The sequence below is a fragment of the Ornithorhynchus anatinus genome, chromosome 13 (assembly GCF_004115215.2).
Source record: "Ornithorhynchus anatinus isolate Pmale09 chromosome 13, mOrnAna1.pri.v4, whole genome shotgun sequence".
Taxonomy (NCBI): Eukaryota; Metazoa; Chordata; class Mammalia; order Monotremata; family Ornithorhynchidae; genus Ornithorhynchus; species Ornithorhynchus anatinus.
In genome coordinates, this window is record NC_041740.1 from 11,348,548 (window position 1) to 11,371,827 (window position 23,280).

The 23,280-nt window shown below is 47.4% G+C and overlaps 2 long non-coding RNA genes across 3 annotated transcripts in view; one reads left to right on the plus strand and one right to left on the minus strand.

Annotated features, from left to right (window-relative positions):
• The window catches only part of LOC103170329, a 497,551-nt gene extending 488,977 nt beyond the window's left edge, over nucleotides 1-8,574 (plus strand). For both annotated transcript variants that reach the window (XR_005660707.1, XR_003763875.2), the window contains 2 exons: nucleotides 2,211-2,462; nucleotides 8,279-8,574. This is a non-coding gene — a long non-coding RNA (uncharacterized LOC103170329). The remainder of the gene's footprint in view (nucleotides 1-2,210; nucleotides 2,463-8,278) is intronic.
• Nucleotides 57-18,390, minus strand: LOC120638770. Its single transcript, XR_005660708.1, has 4 exons — nucleotides 18,222-18,390; nucleotides 15,588-15,727; nucleotides 9,164-9,246; nucleotides 57-783 (listed from the first exon to the last, which is right to left on the minus strand). It is a non-coding gene; the product is annotated as an uncharacterized LOC120638770 (long non-coding RNA).
• Nucleotides 18,391-23,280: the final 4,890 nt, after the last annotated feature.

The window sequence follows — 23,280 nt, forward strand, 5'->3', positions numbered from 1 at the left end:
AGAGGAAAAAATACGTTGATGCACATATCTTTAAATGATTTATTATGAGTTACTTATTTGTTCTTATTAATGCCCTCAATTGATACCGTTGCTCGACTGATTGAACGACATTTTTATTCAGAATTGACAAATACATACGTTCCAAAGGTTCGATGTAAACGTGCTTCAGAGAGCGACCTTAGAGACATGGGGAATCTGTACTCTCCCAAGCACTTAGTACAATGCTTTGCACACAGTAAGCGCTCAGTAAATGGGATTGAATGAATATTAGTTTCCGTTTCAGCCTAGAATCCGGTCCCCCGAAAAAAGCAATCCCTTTCCCTCAAAGGCGAGGATGACGGCGGCTGAGTCGTAAACTCCCGGGGTGTCGGGGGTCGGCGAGGAGGGACAGAGCTGCCTTGTTTCAGCGGTCAGTCGCAAGTAGTGTAGAACTTTGCAATCGGGAGACATCCCGTCGATCGATCGCCTCTAATCACATCCTCACTTGCCTCGCAACATTCCAACGACATCGCAAACGCACACGGCGACTGTGTGGCTTAACGAGATTCTTCTGGCCTAGACCTTAGTTGAAAACCACACCCCAATTCCCACAAGCTTGTCTTGGGACAAAATCGTCCTCGGTTTCGCCCGATGTCACCTTGGCGCGGTTGTCTATTTTGTAGGTATTTGCTATGCAAAGTAGGTACATGGTAACCTTTTGAGGACCGTAGCTCTCCCTCCCGTGCAAAGCTTCCTAAGCGTCCTGGATTCTGCGGCCATCTGCGCTTGCTTGTGGGTTCTTTCCTTAAGCAAATGATCGAGGTATGTGTAACAGATGGTGGGGCGGGGGGGGGGGGGGGAAGACACCCCACAATATCAGGCATTATCTTAAAATATTCTTTTCAAAGGGATTTGCAAAGTAACCCACATTTAGGAGAGGCTTTATGAAATAACCCATTCTGCAACACCCTTCGGTAGGTTTCAACTCAAGTTTGACATTTCAGCGTGGTGAAGGGGGGGTTTGGGGGGGGTTTTGTTTTTTTAGAAATAGCCCCAGAGCCCACTCATCTCGCAGGACGGGTCAGAGGATGGTAAATATGTTAAGCCCTTACTATGCACCACGTACTGTTACGAGTGAGGACAATAAAAGGCCCTCGGGTTGGACACGGTCCCTGTCCCACGTGAGGCTCCCAGACTCAATAGGAGGGAGGAGAGATATCGAATCCAAATTTTACAGATGACGATGCCGGGGCACGGAGAAGTGAAGGGACTTGCCCAAAGTCACACCGCAGGCAAGGTTTGGAACCCAGGGCCTCCGACTCCCAGGCGCGTGCTCTTTCCACTAGGTCACGCTGCTTCTGTGCATATAAGATATTGGGTCGTAGGATATTTACAAGGGAATAGCTGTGGTTTTCCTGGAAATAGGTTGTTCATTCGGGGAATTCATCCAATAGTATTTATTGAGCGCTTACTATGCGCAGAGCACCGTACTAAGCGCTTGGAGTGAACGGGTCGGCAACAGACGGACAGTCCCTGCCGTTTGACGGGCGCGCAGTCTAATCGGGGGAGACGGACGGACGAGAGCAATGGCAATAAATAGAGTCGAGGGGAGGAACGTCTCGTAAAGACAATGGCAACGAAATAGAAGCAAGGCGACGTACATTTCGTTCACAAAACGATGAGGGTAATGGCGATTCAGTGCCCGTTCTCCCTCCGACTTAGACTGTGAGCCCCACGTGAGACGTGATTGCCTAGTAGCCGCCCCCGTTGCTTGGCACGTAGTAAGCTCTTAAATACCCAAATCGTTCTTATTATCAGGATGATTGTGATTGAATGAGTGAATGATAGCAATCGTATTTATTAGGCGCTTACTCTGTTCAGAGCCCTGTGCTCCGTGGTTGGGAGAGTATAATGCAACAATAAACTGTACTCAGCGGTCGGGAAAGTACAATACAACAATAAACGGGTACATTCCCCGCCCACAAGGAGCTCGCAGTCTAGAGAGGGGGAGAGACGGATACAATCAAATAAAATCACGGAAGCGCGGCGGGGCCGGGAATGCGGGAAAGAGCGAAGGGGACGGGTCCGGGCGACGCAGAAGGGAATGGGAGATGAGGAAAAGTGGGGCTTGGTCTGGGAAGGCCTCGTGGCGGAGATGGGATTTCGGTAAGGCTTTGAAGTAGAGGGGAGAGGAATCGTTATTATTCTTTTTATCCTTTGCCTGCTCTTAGGGTGGGCCAAGGTCCGGCCCACCCCCGATGTTTCTGGAAGAACCGGGACCAGGGGATTTAGCGTCCGACCACCCTGAACTCAGCGGTCACTTGAGGGATCGTCTTCCTCGGCCCGCCCCGGACACCACAGTCGCACGGACGATTCCGTCCTAAAACGGGCGTCTCCGAGAAGGCGTCGAGTCATCGGGGGCTCGGTCGAAGACACCTCGGGGGGACATCGCAAGAGCGCGAGGCCGGAGACCGAAGGGTAAAGTAAGTCAGGATTCCAGATAAGCTTGCAACTCTTCCCCCCTTAGTACAGTGGCCTGCACACAGCAAGAGCTCAATAAATACGACCGACTGAATCAAGTAGCGTCCCGGGAAGTCAAGAAGGAGGATTCTATTTCCCGTGATGGCGTCGTCTTGTTTCTGTCCGTCCGTCTCCCCGGTTAGACCGTGAGCCCGTCACTGGGCAGGGACGGTCTCTCTTGGAATGTACGATTCGGCAACAGAGTGCTTAGTCCAGTGCTCTGCACATAGTAAGCGCTCAATAAATACGAATGGATGAATGAATGAATGAATGAAGGAATACCTTCCAGTGAGCCTCTGCGATAGCGTGTGATGGGCAAATGCAACAACCAATTTAATGAGGGGTCACAAGGGGGTTTATCCCGGCTCTGCCACCTGTCGGCTGTGTGACCGTGGGCGAGTCACTTCACTTCTCTGTGCCTCAGTGACCTCAGCTGTAAAATGGGGATTGAGACTGTGAGCCTCACGTGGGACGACCTGATTACCCTGTAACTACCCCAGCGCTTAGAACGGTGTTCTGTACATAGTAAGTGCTTAACAAAGACCATTATTAATAATTATACTCCTATGATTATAACAATAATACTAATATACTATATCAGAATTATATAATACGTAATGATTAATAATTATACTACTAATAATCTATTAATGATAGTATAGTAACAATAATGTCGGTCTTGGTTAAGCGCTTACTATGTGCAGAGCACTGTTCTGAGCGCCGGGGTAGTTACAGGGTAATCTAGGATTACAAGGTGATGAGGTTGTCCCACGTGGGGCTCCCCCGGCTTCATCCCCATTTTACGGTCGAGGTCACTGAGGCCCAGAGAAGTGAAGTGACTTGCCCCCCCCCCCCCCCCCCCCCCGCGCTCACACAGCTGACAAGCGGCGGCGCTGGGATTAGAACCCGTGACCTCCGAGTCCCCAGCCCGGGGTCTTTCCACTCAGCCACGCTGCTTCGCTATGTGCCAAGCACGGTGCTGAGTGCTGGGGGCAGAGAATTGATCACAATTAATTAAGCACAGCTGAAATCAATTACTCACACCTGAAATCAATCACAGCTGAAACCAATTGATCGCTTAATTGATCACACCTGAAATCAATTGATCCATCACAGCTGACAGCAATTAGTTGATCACACCTGAAACCAATTGATCACAGCTGAAACCAATTCATCAATTGATGGATCACCGCTGAAACCAATTAAGCACAGCTGAAATCAATTAATTGATCACACCTGAGATCTAGTAATCACAGCTGAAACTAATTGATTGCTTAATTGATCGCACCTGAAATCAATGAATGGATCACAGCTGACAGCAATTAGTTGATCACACCTGAAATCAATTGATCACAGCTGAAACCAATTAATTGATGGAGCACCGCTGAAACCAAGTAAGCACAGCTGAAATCAATTAATTGATCACACCTGAGATCTAGTAATCCCAGCTGAAACTAATTGATCGCTTAATTGATCGCACCTGAAATCAATGAATCGATCACAGCTGAAAGCAATTAGTTGATCACACCTGAAATCAATTGATCACAGCTGAAACCAATTAAGCACAGATTAATGGATCACTGTTGAAACCAATTAAGCACAGCTGAAATCAATTAATTGATCACACCTGAGATCTAGTAATCACAGCTGAAACTAATTGATCGCTTAATTGAGCGCACCTGAAATCAATGAATCGATCACAGCTGACAGCCATTAGTTGATCACACCTGAAATCAACTGATCACAGCTGAAACCAATTAATCAATTAATGGATCACAGCTGAAACCAATTAAGCACAGCTGAAATCAATTAGTTGATCACACCTGAGCTCTAGTAATCACAGCTGAAACCAATTGATCACTTAATTGATCGCACCTGAAATCAGTTAATCGAGCGCAGCTGAAAGCAATTAGTTGATCACACCTGAAATCAATTGATCACAGCTGAAACCAACTAATCAAGTAAGTGATCACAGATGAAACCAATTAAGCACGGCTGAAATTAATTGATCACACCTGAGATCTATTAATCACAGCTGAAACCAATTGATCACTTAATTGGTCACACCTGAAATCAATTAATCACAGATGAAATAAATTAATCGATCACAGCTGAAACCAATTAATCGATCACAGCTAAAAAATCACAATCAATCACAGCTGAAACCAATTAATTGAGCACAACTGAAATCAATTCGTTACTGGAACACAGCTGAAATCAACTGATCACACCTGAATTCAATTAATCACAGCTGAAATCAATTAACTGCTCACACCTGAAAACCGATCACAGCTGAAACCAATTAATCACAGCTGAAATCAATTCATCACAGCTGAGACAAATTGATCCATCACAGCTGATACAAATTAATCGATCACAGCTGAAACCAATTAATTTATCACAGGTGAAATCAGTTAATCACAGCTGAAAGCAATTAATTGAACACAACTAAAATCAATTGATCACAGCAAAAACCCATTGATCGCCCCTGAAATTGATAAATCACACCTGAAGTCAATTAAACACAGCTGAAACCAATTATTCAATTAAGCCATCACAGCTGATATCAATTAATCGATCACAGCTGAAACCAATTAATCACAGCTGAAATCAATACCTGAAATCAATCACAGCTGAAACCAATTAATCAATTAATTGATCACAGCTGAAGCCAATTAATTACTCACAGGTGAAATCACGTAATCACAGCTGAAAGCAATTAATTGATCACACCTGAAATCAATTGATCACAGCTGCAACCAATTAATCCATTAATTGATCACACCTGAGATCTAGTAATCCCAGCTGAAACCAATTGATCAATGAATTGATCACACCTGAAATCAATTAATCACAGATGACATCACTTAATCGATCACAGCTGAAGCCAATTAAGTTATCGCAGCTGAAATCAATTTATTGATCACAGCTGAAACCAATTAATCACAGCTGAACTCAATGAATTGATCACACCTGAGATCTATTAATCACAACTGAGCTAATTGAGCTAGGAATTAATCACAGGTGAAACCAGTTAATCACAACTGAAACCAATTCATTAATCACACCCGAAACCAATTAATCACAGCTGAAACCAATTAATCAAGTGATTAATCACACCTGAAATCAATAAATTATAGCTGGAATCAGTTGATTAGTCACACCTGCAATCAATAACAGCTGCAACCAATTAATTGATCTCTGCTGCAACCAATTAATACAGCTGAAGTCAATGAATTGATCACACCTGAAATCAATTAATAGATCCCAGCTGAAACCAATTGATCACAGCGGAAATCAATTGATCACACCAGTAATCAATCAATCACAGCTGAAACCAATTAATCCATCACAGTTGAAACCAATTGATTAATTGAAATCAGTTAATCTCAGCTGAAACCAATCACAGCTGAAACCAACTCATTTTTGACAGCTGAAATCAATCACAGCTGAGACCAATTAATTAATTAATATTGGTATTTGTGAAGCACTTCCTCCGTGCAGAGCAGGTGTGACCTTGATTTCAGGTGTGCCTAATTGGTCAGTTGATTTCAGCTGTGGTTAATTTACTTGATTTCAGCAGTGTTCCATTAATTGCTTTCGGTGTGATTAATTGCTTTCAGCTCTTAATTGATTAATTGATCTCAGGTGTGATCACTTAATTGATTTCAGCTGTGATCAACTGGTTTCAGCTGTGATTAACTGAGTTCAGCCATGCTTCACTGATCCCTTTCAGTCGTGATTGATTTCGGCTGTGATCAATTAGGTGGTCCATTGGTTTCAGCTGTGATCAATTCATTAATTGATTTCAGCTGGGATTACTTGGAGTCAGCTGTGATTCACTGCTGAAGAAACACCACCCACAAAGCGCTCCATAACTATCACCGATCGACCCACTTGCTGAAACAGCCACCTCCATCCGTTACCTAAGGACAATAATAATAATTGTCGGTATTCGTTCAGCGCTTAGGTGCCGAGCACTGCTCTAAGCGCTGGGGGCGATACAGGCCAATCCGGTTGCCCCACGCGAGGCTCGCCGTCCCAATCCCCGTTTTAGAGACGAGGGAACTGAGGCACAGGGAAGTGAAGTGACTCGCCCCGCGTCACCCACCTGACAGGCGGCGGAGCCGGCATTCGAACCCACGTCTCCTGACTCCTAAGCCCGGGCTCTTTCCACTGAGCCCCGCTGCTCCTCTCGTCTCTGGCGAGAAGGCCGCTTCCGATCCACGCGAGCACCGGGCTGCGGCCAAAGAGTTGGGAGGTGGGAATCAAGAAGGAAAGAGGTCGCCTTCTCTGGCGGTACACGTTGTCGCCCCAAAGCCCGGGGCGAAACGGAGGAGGGAGTTTTTCCTCTCTCCCTTCCTTCGCCCTGCCTGAAAACGCTTCGTTCATTCAATCGGGTTTACTGAGCCCTCACTGTGTGCAGAGCACTGTGCTGAGCGCTTGGGAAGTACAATTCAGCAACAAAGAGAGACGATCCCGGCCCACAACGGGCCCACGGTCTAGAAGCGGGGAGCGGGACGGACATCAGAACGAGTAAACGGGCATTAGTGGCGTCGCTATAAATAGAATTATAGGTATAGATTAGTACCGTAAGCCCGGCGATGGGCAGGGATTGCCTCTATCTGTTGCCTAATTGTATATTCCAAGCGTTTAGTACAGTGCCCTGCACACAGTAAGCGTCCGTAAATGCTATTGAATGAATTAGTAGAAATAAATGGAACTATAATTATCAAGATGTACGTATATACACAAGCGCTATGGGGCGGGGAGAGGGGAGAGCAAAGGGAGCCGATCGGGGCCATGGGGAGGGGAGGAGAAGGGGAGGGCTCAGTCTGGGAAGGCCGCCTGGAGGAGGTGACCACTCAGTAGGGCTTCGAAGGGGGGAAGAGAGTTAGTTTGGCGGAGGTGAGGAGGGAGGGCGATCCGGGCCAGAGGTAGGAAGAGAATTACGTCATGGAACGGCAGGCGAAGCAGAAACTCTGGGCCAACGGGAAGGTTTTTCAGCTTCATTGCCGAGATTGCACGCGAAAGCGACTGCGGATCCAAAGCAAGCGAAACCGTGAATCATCACCGGAAAAGACCAACAAGGCCTCTCTCGGAACCCGCTCGCCTGCCTCGTTGAACTCTGCCGGTCTCTCTCTCTCTCTCTCTCTCTCTCTCTGTGCTCCATCTTTCGCTTCCGATCTTCCAGGAGCTTATTGAATTTTAGAAGCCTCCCTTCTAAAAATACACAAACGAAACTGGAGTTTGGGCGTCGACCGCGCTCTCTGCTCGAGAGCGTTGGAAAAGCACCACGGGGGCAACCGGAATCCGGTCTTGGGCAACCGAGCACTCCCCCCCGTCCCCTCTCTTCCCCCGATTCCGAGCACCCCGACGTCACCGGCATTCCGCGACCCGTGCCCGGGAATCAGCGGAGCGGTAAATGGCGAACCACCAGAAAAAGAAGCTGCCGCTCTTCTTGGCCGAGGCCACGGGCTGCCGGGGCCTGCTGCTTTCCTTATGGCAGCTTTCAGCTGAGTCAACTAACATTTATCATTTCCGCCCCGCTAGGAAATGCTTTTCCCCATCAGACGTGCTGTGGGGAAGTTCTCAAGATATAGGTCACTCAGAGCTGCCACAAGCTAAAATGGATGTGCTCTACGGAATCAGGAAACATCTACTGTACCGAGAATAGAGTGATTTAGAAAGACAGTTTCTAAAATTAATTGGAGATAGCCGAGAGGGATGTCATGCCTAAATATCTCATTAGCCACCACCCTATTTCTGTCATTTCCAGAAGAGATACCGGGGAAATGAGAAAGCTGGATTCTGCGGATAAAGTACTCGCCGGCAGACCGAGCCCCCGGAGCCAATTCGATACGGACGAGAGGCGTCCGAACTGTCCTCGGAGAGCTTCCATTTAGCGGAGGGAGAACGGGCTGCGCCGCTTATCCGCTGTGTGGCTTTGGGCAGGTCACTCGCCTTCTCCGTCCCTCAGATACCAAATTGGTAAAATGAGAATTAAATCCTCCTCCCTCTGACAGACTGGGAGCCCCTTCGGGACAGGGACTGTGTCCAACCTGATTAGTGAGCACTTCACTGGTATCAATAAAAAAATCAATTTAAAAAACAAACCCGTGTTTGATTTCGTATCGGTCCGGTCAGCCACACATACGCCCGCAGGTGAATCGTGCCATCAACCGGGAGCGGGGAGGGAGCTCATCTTTGAACATGAAGAACAACTTGCATAGACATAAACCGAAAGCCATAAGCAACGGAGGGACCTCAGAGAGGGATTCATCCTTGGAAGAATGAATGGCTATGTCTGGTAAGGCACGGGCCCAGAAGGACCTGGGTTCGAATCCCCGTTCCACCACCCGTCTGCTGGATGATGCTGGGCAAGTCACTTCACTTCTTTGGGCTTCGGTCGCCTCAACTCACCTCAGTTACCTCAACCGTAAGACGGAGATTAAGAGCGTGAGCCCCATGTGGGACGGGGATCGTGTCCGACCTGGTCTGCTTGTAGCTACCTTCGGACCTAGGACGGTGCTTGGCACGTAGTAAGCGCTTAAACGGTACCGTCATTATCATTATTAGAAACGAATGACTACAGCGAAGGCTATCCGATCGCTGTGTGCCAAGAAAGATGGTATTCAGGGCTCACACTCCTGTCCGTTATTACCTGTTACCGTCTGGATCGGCAAGGATGTGTATGCGTTTTCACCGTCCTGTCTTCGTTAGCGACGAGGCGCTCGGTGTGGTGCTCTGCAAAGAGAAAGTGCTCCGTAAATACGCTGATGGATTGACCGATATCCAGATCGTGAGCCACCCCGACAGAAGTCTACGGCTACCTCATCTCGTCCGTGGGGAGATGTTTTGGCATCTGGAGAGAAAGATGCTTTCTTCTAAATTTAACGGCAGTACGAAACAGAAAAATTCAATCCAGAAGTCTGGGTAGTGACTAGGCAAAATAGAATGGGAAGAGAAGGCAGGAATCCAACCATTTTAGACACAAAAATGCTTCCCCTGAGGAAGATTGCAAGATCAGTCAGCAAGCATTTACAGGTTCCCAGCATTCATTCGATTGCATTTATTGAGCACCTACTGCGCGCGGAGCACGACGAAGCGCTCGGACAGTACTCTCGTACAATAGAGCAGACAGACAGACACACGCCCTGCCCACAGCGAGCTTAGGGTCTAGATGAACTAGATGCTTGATCAGATTCGTTATATAATTGTTTCACTAGGCACTCGTTTGCCTGGAAAGGATGAGCCTTAGAATCCCGAGAAAACTGACACAAACAGATGAGAGAATGGCCTGGACAACTGTTTCTATCTGCTCTGAGACCGTATAACCGGTGAGGGGAAACAGTGTTGTCAAGAAAGGCAGGGTCGACAAGAAAGGGGTGCCCGTGGGGACAGCGGAAGAATCCGGGACGCTTTCGTACCAGCCGGCCCGGAAAAACAACACGATCGTTTCCTTCGGGTCGATAGGTCGAGGGTCTGGTATCCAGCCAGCTTGGAGGTGCTGTCGGAACAACCCGATGAGGTCAGCGGGCAAACCAAGAAGATGAGCTTATGAAACAATCACCACCTACCCGGATATGGAGCACTAACCGGTTCTACGGCTTGTGGTTTTTGTCTCACTCGTGCCTGACCCCTTCAGGGTACGGAGACCGAGGTTCTTTCCCAAACCACAAGCCGAGTCGACTGAGAGAGGATAAGCCTAGTCTCACTTTTAAGCGGCGTGGCCTAAGGGATGGAGCCGGGGCCTGGGAATCGGAGGACCTGGGTTCTAATCCTCAGGGCTGCCACGGGGGTGTGACTTTGGGCAAGTCACTTCGCTTTTCTGGGCCTTGGATACCTCACCCGTAAAATGGGGATTAACGCCCTGAGCCCCATGTGGGACACGGACTGTATCCAACCTGATTGACCTGTAGTGACTGCACTGTTCAGCACATAGTAAGCGCTTACCAAACACCTACTACACTATCTCAATCTTTTCGGCAATTAAAACCGACATCGCCTCAGTTTCCCCGTTTGTAAAATGGGGATTGAGACCGTGAGCCATCCCGATTAGCTTGCATCCACCGGGAGACTTAGCCTGGCACAAAGGAATCGCTTAACAAATGCCATTAGAAAGAAGATATGGAAAAGACTTTCCTATACAAGGTCAATTTATAACAGCTGTTGAAAATCCCAAAGAATGACAAATGACTCATGGGAATAATAATGTTGGCATTTGTTAAGCGCTTACTATGTGCAGAGCACTGTTCTAAGCGCTAGGGTAGATACAGGGTAATCAGGTCGTCCCACGTGAGGCTCACAGTTGATCCCCATTTTACAGATGAGGTAACTGAGGCCCAGAGAAGTGAAGTGACTCGCCCGCAGTCACACAGCTGACGAGTGGCAGAGCTGGGAGTCGAACCCATGACCTCTGACTCCCCAGCCCGGCCTCTTTCCACTGAACCACGCTGAACAGCCTTGGACACTTCCGATCACCTTCCCTGAACCCCAGCCAAACATGGCGCGTAACACTTAGTGACGACTTCAGTATTACTAGGAGATGCGGTGTCTGAGTTCTGAGAGACTCTTGACTATTTCGGAAGCTTAGCTCATTTTATCTCGACAGGGAAGCAGCAGGGCCTAGGGGAAAGGGAAGCGGCCCGGGCGTCAGAGATGACCCGAGCTCTAATTCCCACTCCGCCATCTGTCGGCCCTGTGACCTTAGGCGAGTCACTTCGCTTCTCTCTGCTGCAGTTACCTCATCTGTAAAATGGGGATTAAGACTGGGAATCCCGTGTGAGACATGGACTGTGTCCAATCTCATTAGCTTCTATCTACCTCGGCGTTTAGTACGGTCCTTGCGAGACAGTAAGCATTTCACAAATACCATAAAAACAAGCAAAAAAAAATAATCCAGATTAAATGCTCTAAGGGTTCAGAGGAAGCCGAACAGTTTAGCGGTGCAGGCTTGGGTCGTCAGCAATTACGCTTAAAATACCGGAATCTGAGATGCACATGACGTCACCTTGCATAGAGAAGCAGCGTGGCTCAGTGGAAAGAGCCCGGGCTTGGGAGCCAGAGGTCATGGGTTCGAATCCCAGCTCTGCCACTTGTCAGCTGGGTGACTGCGGGCGAGTCACTTCACTTCTCTGGGCCTCAGTTCCCTCATCTGGCAAATGGGAATTAACTGTGAGCCGCCTCACATGGGACAACCTGATGACCCTGTATCTCCCCCAGCGCTTAGAACAGTGCTCTGCACATAGTAAGCGCTTAACAAATACCAACATTAACATTATTATTACACCGCTATGTAAAATGATGCCACGAAGCTGTCACGCTGCCTTTCAGCCTACAACATTTCTCCAGCATTCCTGGACTCACAATTGTTCCGGGTCAAGTCTGTCCCATGGTGGAGGAGGGCTCAGTGCTGAAAAATCTCACTATGCTTCCTATCCGATGGGGAATAACAGACCACCCGAGTAGCACACAACTTTTCACGCTACCTCGGGCTGAACTTTCAAGATGGAAAATCAGTTAATGGATGGTATTTAGCGAGTGCTGACTCCACGCAGAGCTCGGTACGAAGCCGTTGGACAAGTACGGCGAAACAGAATTGGTTCCCGGCTGACAACCAACTTACAATCTAGGGGAAGCAAAGTCCTCAACGTCTACCCTAACCTTTCTAATAAAGACGACTCACATTTCAAAGGACAGATTTTAGAGTGCCAAAGGGAAGTTGGGCCACGTGATTTGAAGTACGGGTTCATTCCGGCGGAGAGTCAGATATTTATGCAAAGGAACCTAACGCTCTACAGTCCCTAGACTTTGATCTCTGGCCCGAGACTTAGATCGTCCTCTGATGTTGGGTGGGTTTTAGATAATTTTCGAGGAGACGTTTTAGCTTCCAAAACTGTTAGCCTGGGTGCTATGAATCTGGGGTATTTATGACAAATGTAATCTGACCCTGCTTTCATTTTCTGTTTGTTTTTCTCATATATGTTTGGGACTACGTATTGCTTTCACGAAAAGATCCATCCCTGACTGTGGGCCTGCAGAGAGATAATAGCCTGCTTTCTGCCTACTTAGTAGTTACCAGGCTTATTGCTTTCAGAGGATTTTTGCAGAATTTAAAATTATTCTCGAATAACCATTTTTCTCTGAATCACACACTCTATGTTCATTTTTTCTTTTGTAGTATACAGCTGAGGTTCTTTTTTTCCCTCATGGTTTCTTTCGCCCAATCTAATTCTGGGTCATCAAGCAGTGAACTTGGAATTTGATACAGTATAGTTCCATGGACTAAATGGTACCCTTTCTCTTTTCCCTTTATTCTTTTCTTTCCAAAAAGCAGGATCTGACCTCTTCCCTCTGTACTTGCCCAGAAATGAGTCAAGGGTTCAGCTCATTTCCCCTTCAAGTGCAAGAGCAGAGAATTAATTTCACCGAGATTCTCAAAAACCATTTGAGTGTCAGTGGTTAGGTGGAACGATACCCGGGTTCTCGGGATTATTTTTACGGAAGACTGGGACTCTGAGAAACCTTACCAACCTTGCATGTCTGAAGCCCTTTCTAACGTCAGTGAGATAGATTCGAGATGAGGGAGGGAGAAAAATGGAGGGTCAGGATCTCTCATCATACTGGTTGGAACTCGTCAAGGCCCTGGATGCTGTCTTACAAACTCAACTTACGCAAACCACACTACTCTAGCCAAGCTTAAGAAGACCAAGTATTTCCAGTGAGCAAGAACAGCCAAGCGTTCACACAATTTATCGTTATTATTTCCTGAGTACTTTCAGTGTGCAGATCACTTGTGAGAACGCAAAAGAGTTAAAGGGCACATTCCTTGCTCTCAAGGAGCTTGCAGTCTAGTAAGGTCGCAACTAGTTTAACGAGTCATTTTCAGGGTGTGTGGGTGGTTTTCTGCATGGTCCAGGATAGCCCAACATATATGCAACTGTCCTTTCTTTCAAAATGGTATTTTCTAAGCACTTGCTATGATGAGGGTGATATCCGTGAAGTGCTAACTCTGTGCCAAGCACTGTTCTAAGAGCTGTTAGAAAAATCGAAGACACGGGGGCTTTGCGTTCCTCATGTGTGTTTCTGTTTATTTTTAGAAGTGCTGGACAGAACTGTTCAGTAAGGGCAGGATTCTCTCCCATCATCTGGTTGTATTATTTCTTTTTTTTTTTTTTTTATTGTTTGCTTCTTCTTATGTAGGTCCATTTGGACTCATTTGGAAATCAGGCCAAGTGTCAGTGCTTTTCCCACTTTGTGAGTCAAAGAAATGTGGAGCAAACTGGATGGGGCACCATATCCCGAGACCCTCAGTGGAGCTTTTGATTACGTCCAAAACTACAGTTGGCAGAATGATAATCTCCCTCTAAAATGCTAACAAACCAACGGGTTTCAATTTAGCATTTGCCTGACGGTGGAAATGTAATTTATTCATGAAATCTACTGGGGACTTAGGAAGTGGCAAGGTCAAAAGAAATACCTTTTTTGGTTTTTTTTTTTAACACAGCTCTCTCGCTCTCTCTCTCTCTCAGGTTTAAAAGTCCGGCGTTGCATTGTCTAAAACTGATTACTGAAATACACTAACCATTTGGCTTACATGGGCAAAAAATCCCTAGGCGGATTAAAAGCTCCTGGATAATTATGTTTCCCAGAATGGCCTCTTGGTGAAACACTTCTTTTTGCATATTTTACTTTGTAATACCATTAAATAAATACCTTAAAATCTTATCCCTGAACATTTCAGTTCCTGATGGAGGATTCTTAGCCAGGGAGAGAAATATATGCCTTTCAAATGACTATTTTAAGAATGCATGAATACACACAAATTTATCCTCTAGACTGTAAGCTCGCTGTGGGCAGGAAACATGTCTGCTGATTCTGTTGTATTATATCTCCCAAGTGTTCAGTACAGTGTTCTGCCCATAGTGAGTGCTCAATAAATGTCTTTGATGAATTGATTAGAATTTAGTGAGCAGCTACTCTTTGCACATCACCAAACTAAGCCCTTGGGAGAGTACAATGGAAGGAGTAGTTAAGAATCCCAACCTTGGGGATCAAATAGTCTAGGTAGGGGTTGAGACAGATGCTAAAACGAATCCCAGATGGGAGGCAGAAAAATGGGAGATGGACAGAAAATGCTTAGGTAGTGATAAGGCAGTTGGGCAGATTAGAAATAGATCCCAGAAGGCCTGCTAGCGGGGTGACTGCAGAAGGGCTTTGAGGATGGGGTCGTCAGGATCGGCCCGAAGCGAAGGGGCAGAGAGACCCACGGAAGAGGAAGAGACTGAGCCAGAGGTCGGCAGGGAGAGAGATGAGAAGGTCACGTATGTAGATTTGAGTCCGGTCTTCTACATATGTACTGTTACCTAAATCCATTCACATACGAACACACACATGCCTTCCCATTCACAGTTCACCAGTTGGCCACCCTTTATAATTTACTCTTTTTTTTTCTGCTAATCGTTAAACGCCTCCTATGTGCCAGGCACTGTACTTATTAGCTCCGATAAACACGTTGGACACCGTCCCTATCCCACTCGGCGCTCACCATCTTAATCCTCGTTTTGCAGATGAGGTGACTGAGGCGCAGAGAAGTTCAAGCGACTCCCCCAAGGTCACCCAGCAGACACGGGGCAGAGCAGAGGTAGAATCCAGTTCCTTCTGACTTCCAGTCCCGTCCTCTATGTACTAGGTCATGCTGCTTCTCTACATCGAGTCCTGATCTGTCTTTCACAGTGGAGATGATAATCCCTGATGTTGCAATTTGGCTCCAGTGGAGAGGAGGTTTATTACGAGTCCTCCTTCCTATATAAGGAGTGCCTTGTGTTACGCTGAAGCATCTGCTCCTTTCCTGCCTGTACCTCTATTCACTTTTTCTTAAAATCTCACAGTTCTCTCCAAGATTCTTTGTACCCAATACTGGCTTGACTATAACTCAGCACTGGCTCTCTCCCACAAAGTGATCGAAAGGCTAGATTGAAAGCAACATCTTCTAACCCACTAAGGAGGAGCAAACATTTATGACTTTGGTACGTTTACGGTAGCTGAGCATTCTAAATTTCTCAGCTGTTTGAATGTGTTCATACCTGGTTGACATGGATACTGAACTGGAGATCTCAGGAGATGCAGAAGTTCTGTTGTTATTTTTGGCACTTGAAGCCAACTCGGAAATTCTAAAGGAAACACCGTGCTCGGGATACCTTTGGACCGTACCAGGGAACAATACCTAGAAGCAGAAAGGCACAAAAAAACTGTTGGTTGAGGGCAGTAGAGTCACATTTTCATAGGCTGTTTGCTGTATTAGCAGCATTTTTAATCCATTTGGGAACTGGGTAATTCTGTTTGAAAAGCAGCATGGCCTAAGTGCAGAAAGGATAGGCCTGGGAAGCGGGAGAGCCGGCTTCTAATTTCAGCTCTGTGTAGCCCCAGGCAAGTTACTTCTCTTTTCTGGGCCTCAGTTTCCCCATGTGTAAAACGGAGATTCTATAACTGTTCTCCCTCCCTATTAGAAGGCGAGGCGCCCGAGGGAGAGGAATTGTGTCTGGTCTGACCTGATTATCTTTTATCTATCCCATCTCTTAGCCCGTAGTAAATGCTTAACAAATACCACGATTATTATTGTTTCATCATTGCTTTCATTGTTAAAAATAGATCTAACCGCTCGGAACACATTCCATAATAGACCTGGGTCTCATATACAAACATATAGGCGTTTAATTGCATGGTCAAGAGAAGGAAGAAGAACGGGAGATAATCGGCAAGAAAATTGGAACTTTAACTCAAGATATGACTCTGCTGGAGATGTCTGATCTCTGAACACTCCCCTAACATTGGGAAGATTGTTTGGAAAAAAAAAATACTTGACTGACATTTGGACTGATGAAGATCTGATTCCGACCTAATAGAGGATGTTGTGCCCCAAATTCTATGTAGATGGGGAGGCAGGAGGTCAGATAGCCGAAGTAAGTTCCAGCCGAAAATGATTCATCTCCATTATGCTGACTTCTGAGGTGCCGTCGAAGAAATAGAATTCTCATCATTTCACAGGAAATCCTCACCTACTTTGCATTTTATGTTCCTTTTGAAGTTGAATCACATTTTAAAAGGCCGGTCACATAGTCTGCGTAGTGGCGAGTTGCAAGATATTTTCAAGTCAGCCAAATGGACCAGTTCCTCATCCCCTCGGGACGCTACTGTCCTTCCCACGTACAGTTCGCCCTTTGCTTTCCTTGGGCCATATTTACTGCAGAGCGGCAACAGTGTGCTGTGAAATATGGCACGTTCACACACGACCATATGCCCCCTCCACCCACCCGACACGCTTCCATTCCCATCCTCCCGCAGCCTGTTTTCTGATGATGGGGCTGGGGTCTGAGAAGGAAATGGAGCCATCGACAAGGTTGGTGTTACTCTGCTTTTCTGTTCTGGACCAACGGTGCCTCATTCCCCCCGGAAACTCTGACCCCAACAAACAGCCCACATTGATTTTCACGATACGCTCGCCCCTCGCCGCTCCAAATCTCCTCCAGTCTAGCCCCCTGCCCTCCTATCGTCTTCTCCGTTGACGCCTGATGCCCCCATCTGCAAGACTGTAAATTCCTCTCTAGACAGCAGGGTCTCAGTGCTCGGCACACAGCGAGCTCTCAGGAAATACGAGAAGCGGCGTGGCCTATGAGAAGCGGTGCGGCCTCCCGGAAAGATCACGGGCCTGGGAGGCAGAGGACCCGGGTTCTAAACCCGGATCCGCCACTCGTCCGCTGGGTGACCTTGGGCGGGTCACTTCACTTCTCGGGGCCTCAGTTACCTCAGCTGTTAAATGGGGATTAAGACCGTGAACCCCATGTGGGACATGGACTGTGGCCAACCTGATTAAACTGTATCTACCCCGATGCTTAGTACGGTGCCTGGGAGATGAGAAGTGCTTAACGGATACCATAAAAACCAATTTAAAAATTAAAAACTATTGGTGGCTATCCTATAGACCACCACTCTCACCTTCAAATTCTTACTAAATACACATCTCGAGAGGACTTTCCTAAGAACCCATTTCTCCTACTCTAGCTCCCATCTGCGTCACCCGTGCGTTTGGATTTCTAACCTTCCATCGCCCACCCTCAGCTCCGCAGCCCTCATGTGGCTCTCCAGGCAGGACTGTGTCCAACCTATGCTTGCATCCAGTGTTTAGTACAGTGCCTGGCACACAGTAGGCGCTTGACAGACACCTCAACAATAAGAGCCACCATTTACCGTAAAGTCTGTCTCCCCCTCGAGACTTGTGGGCAGGAAACACGTCTACCAATTCTGTTACAGTGTACTCTCCCAAGGGCCTACGAAGGTGCCTTGCCCACAGAAAGCGCAAAATAAATACGAGTGATTCAGCAATCCCTCGCTTGTTCTGCCTCGTGCTCAAGAGGTCTCTGAGAACGCACAGATGGCCCTGTTCCGGCTCCTCTGCTGCCAGTAGCATAGAGCGGCCGTCCTGCGAGCTCCCTGACTCCACCCCCCAAAGTAGCGCTACAAGCTGTCAGAGCGAATAAGGCTCTTCCGGGAAAAGCTCGGCGGCCCGACGTCCCACGGTCCAGTGAAGTGGGGGACAATCCGTCCGCGTACCCCTGCGGGGACTCTCCACGGGGTTGACATCCTCAATTCCATCGCCCACCCGGATAAGGGAGCGGGGCCCGACAATTGCAGATGTGTTCATATTAACCCCTTGGATTTACCCGGACGCCTTTCTTCCGTAACGTTCGGCCGGCCTCGCTCCCGTCCGGTCATCGGATGGAACCGGACGCTCGTTGGATGTCCGTTTAAAAAAATTTCAGGGCCGAGCCTTCCTCTCCCACAGCTCTTGCCGCCATGTTCCGTGGCTCGGATGCGACACCCGTGTCACGGTGACCTGGGAGGCGAAAGTAAAGGATCTCGAGTGAATTTTAAGTTGCCCACCCCACCCCGCCCGATCTCCCGGAGATAATGATTAAGGATAATAAATAAAATAAATTGTGGTATTTGTTAAGCGCTTACTATGTGCAAAGCACTGTTCTAAGCGCTGGGGGATACAAGGTGATCAGTTTGTCCCACACGGGGCTTACAGTTTTAATCCCCATTTGACAGATGAGGTAACTGAGGCACAGAGAAGTTAAGTGACTTGCCCACGGTCACACAGCTGACTAGCGGCGGAGCTGGGATTAGAACCCGTGACCTCTGACTTCCAAGCCCGCGCTCTTTCCACTGAGCCACGCTGCTTCTCTAAGGATAATGATGATGATGGTACTTGCTAATAGCTTGCTGTGTGTCGAGCACTGTTCTACGTGCTGGAGTAGATACGAGCTAGTCAGGTTGGACACCATCCTTGTCTCCCATGGGGCTCGGTTCCTCATTTTCCAGATGAGGTAACCGAGGCACAGAGAAGTGAAGTGACTGATCCAAGGTCACACAGCCGGTAAGTGGGGAAGTCAGGAATAGCACCAAGGTCCTTCGGACTCCCAGGCCTGGACGCTTATCTACTAGGTCATGTCTTCCCTAGGTCACGCAGTTTCTCTGCTCCGGGGCATCCGCGATCTCATTAGGTTACACTGTCTTCCTCTGAGTATGCCGTGACGATCACGGGCTTCTCCCTGCCTCCTGACTCCAGAAGACCTTCCCTAGGCCCTCCTTTCCTCCTCTCCCATTCCCTTCCGCGTCGCTCTGACTTGCTCTCTTTATTCATTCCCCCTCCCGGCCCCACAGCACTGATGTCCCTACCTGTCATTTTATTCATTTACATTGATGTCCGCCTCACCCCTCTAGAGCGTAAGCTCCTCGTGGGCAGTGAACGTTTCGATTTTATTGCAGAACTTTATTCTCCCAATCACTAAGTACAGGGTAAGTGCTCAAAAAGTACGACTGACCTCGGTTTTTGCCACACTGCCTATGGTCAATCCTTCTCATGCGCCGTACAAACAGTATCTCTCGTGTCCTCATCACAACCCCTTGATCTAGAGGCAGGTTGGTAGTGCAGTTTCACAAATGGAAAAACCCAAGGCCAGAGCAGTTTAACTAGTTCAGAGTCACGCGGTTTGAAAGACAACCAGGCCTGGAATCGAAGCTCCCTGACTCTCACTCACCAGCTCACTCCTCTCCGTTCTTTCGATTTAAGTCATTAGTAGCGAAACACCTTCATGGGGAGACAATAGTGAGGCAGTGGAGCAAAGGAGAGCTGGCTGCTTTTAGCTGTTTCGGGGGGAGAGGGTTTCATGCCCCAACACTTGAATTTACGATCATCAATTCAGGAATGAAGAGAGCTCTCAAATCACTAGAAGCCCGGACTTTCAGTTCCATTTTGTTTGACAGAGTTTCAGAAGAAGCGAACTTCGGAAGGGATTGCAAAGATCCGTGGACATTTGGGACTTCAGCCAACCTGTTCTGAACCATCTTTTCACCAGGCCTTGAATCGTTTTGAATCACTGGTGCGATTTTAATGGGTTCGAAGCCACCTGTCCTCCACGACAGGTAACCGTTTGCTCAATCTATACTAGTGCTGAGTGGCAAATTCAAGCAAATTCAAATACACGCAGGAAAGAATCTGAGTCGTTTTCTGTAAATAAACGAGACTGGACTTGGCAAAAAAGTGAATCGCCCAGTAATAATAACGGTGACATTTGCTAAGGGCTTACTTTATACCAACTTCTTGGGGTAGATGCAAGTTAAGCAGATTGGCTCCCAGTCTAAGGAGGGGAGAGAAGAGGTATTGAATACCCACTTTGCAGATAAGGAAACTGCAGCATAGAGAAGTTAAGTGATAGCAGGCAAATGGCAGAGCTGGAATTAGAACCCAGGTCCTCTTACAACAGCTTGAGGTACTTAGATCGTTGGCAGTCACCCTTAATAGAGAGGCTTAAAGAATTGATGGCGGCGTGGTATTGGCAGGTTTGACAGTCATTTCTGTTCAACGAATGAGTGTAAATAAATTAGAAAAACCACACACCCAATCGGCTGTCCAACTCCTAATCAGCTATTATTTCGGGCCTGAAATGATTTATTTGTCCTTCAAAAAACACTCCAGGGATCTATTTCGTGATGTTCCGTGTTCTTTACACTGCTGATTGTTGGTACATGCTGATCACACTTGGGTCTAATATATCTGTGTGTCAGAAAGAGGTATAGGCAGTAGTCATTATGTAATAAATGAAGTGCCAGGAAAATCCCCCAACTGCGCTGATTGCTTAAATTCGTTCAAATGACTTTACAAGTTGACACCGCTTCACAACCGTCCACTTGTTACAGGAAACATTCTGAAAGCCCCACGGTCAGTTTGTTGCCATGGTGGGAGTTTTCCTTTTGTTTTCCGATTTAAGGTGTCTCTGCTTTTTACAAAAGGAACAGAACTAAAGGCATCATCGATTTGAATCCGCTGGGGCGGTTCAAATTAAAATAACTGCTGTTCGGGGAGGGAACGATGCCTCCTTGTAGCTTAAGAGATATCGGTCCCCCTGTTTTGAGTTGAAGGTTCCCGGAGGGTTGGTAAGGCTCGGTGGAACCGATAGGGTGCCCGGGCACATGCGTGACGCAATCAACTGTCTCTCACGCAAAACAGCCCCGCGTCGCGTACCCTTCCGCTTCGATGCAGCCTGGCGAAAATCCTTCTGTTCTTGGTTAACGATACGGCGTCCTGAGTTCACGAGGCATCGGAATCCACCGCCGACTGCTAGGATTCCCTACATTTCGGTTTCAAAGCTTCTATACGCAAACATCTTTTTTTTTCCATTCCTCATTTGATCCTGGCAAGGGTGTCAGGGGGGCATCCTGACGATCGACGTCACCCACAGGTACACGCAAGGATGGGAAAACCCAATAACCTGCTCCAGTTGTACCAGAAATCTGTGGCAGAGACCAGATACGGTTCTCAGATTTCCTAAGCCCCCATGCATTTCTTAACCCTGCAAACTACGATGCCTCTCCGGGGACATTCAAAATGGAGGGATTGAGCTAATTTAGCCAATTAGAGTAGGAAGCAGAAGTCTGGGCTTTTCTAATCAATGTGAATAGCACTCTCTCTCTAATGGTCATTTTTCATAACTACCGCTAGTTGGGTTCATTTTACCGCTAGGACATCAGTCTTCCACAGATAAGGGATTTTTACGGAAGCCCGTTGGAAACTGTTGGGTAATTTCTACGTATTTAGTACACATCGCAAGAGAAGGCATATGTAAAGGCCTTCTGAAAAGGGAGCCGTTGAAGAGGCATTATTTAGAAGGGTGTATTTTTTGTGTTTTGCTGGGGGTTTTTTCCGTTGTTTTCCAAGAGAGAGAACGAGACGTTTAGGTAGCGTAGATTACTGGAATAGCAGACAAAATGCCCCCATCCTTCAAGAGAGCCACGACATGGTTCTTGTAATTTGAAAAGGTCAAATGTAAGGTGAATCATGGATTCAATCTAAAATATTTAACATGGTCTGTGCCTGGAAGACTGCCATAAAAACCTAGGTGAAGGAGAAGAGGATAAAAAACCAAAGAAATCGATTCTTTTCTTAAAAAAAAAAAAAAATCACATTACGTTGGGGGAATATGTAAATAACAAGGGTGGGAATTGTATGACTCCATCAGTAGACGTATAAAGTGTCCCCTTTTCTATATGATATAATTACAAAGCAATTAAGCTCTTCTACAAGCTCTTCTATTGACGACCATAACGTGACTGCCATCTTCTGGTAACAGCCAAGTCACCTGGCCCTATGGGTATTGACTCTTTTCTTCTGTCAGCCTGTCCCTCACCTTTGGTCTTAAGAGAGCAACGGCCGTACCGCTGGGTACGGGTTTTAGGTTATAAGGTTTCATCGCTCAAGCACCCTGATTAAACTGCCAAATGTCAAATGCCGTCACGATGCTTCCCCGATTTGAATGACACCGGGATATCAACCAGTTGAACTGTGAGCCCGTCGCTACGGTTCAGGTTGGGTTTGCGTAAAATTCAGTGAGGGAGAGGGTAGCTGGCAGTTACTGACACGGGTCAAATGGGTAACGATCAGCCAATTACAAGAAATTATTACGATCGTTTCCTTGGGGCCCACTCTACTTTAGAGTGTGGCCTAGATACAATCTGTTCTTACAGAAGGCCTTGTCGGCCGTAAACATCCAGATCTTCAAAGATTTGCTAGGCTTCAGACTACTGATATTAACTGTGGTGTCCGTTAAGCTCTTGCCCCGCGCCGAGCACCGGGCTGAACCCTGGGTCGATACAATCGACCGTACTGAGCGCTCGCTGTGTGCAGAGCACGGCATTAAACGCCCGAGAGAGTCCGACACATGATGTAACAGGCTCGTTTCCTGCCCGCAACGAGCTTTCAGCCTAGAGGACGAGTTTACTAGATAATCAGATGGGTCCCGATGTCCCTGCCTCGCCTGGGGCTCATCAACTAAGAAGGAGGGAGAACGGGTAACTTGTCCCCATTTCCTAGGTGAGGAAACCTAAGGACAGAGGAGTCAAATGACCTGTCGGAGGCCACACGGCAGGCAAGCGAGGGAGCCGATGACTGAGAAACCATAACGGCAAAAGGTTTCCACGGGCTGAGGGTGACCTTCGTCCAAACTCTCTGCCGACTTGCCCACATGTCACTTGGGCCACTCCCCTACCCATTCTCTCCTACCATCTCGAGTTGAACGTAACACACTTTCCCTCTTCTGGATCATCTCCAACCTCGCCAGCAACTTTTCCCATGTTATTTTTGGTAGCTTCTCCTCTTGGAATATACGGCACGGCTCGGCGGAAAGAGCCCGGGCTTGGGAGTCGGGGTCGTGGGTTCGAATC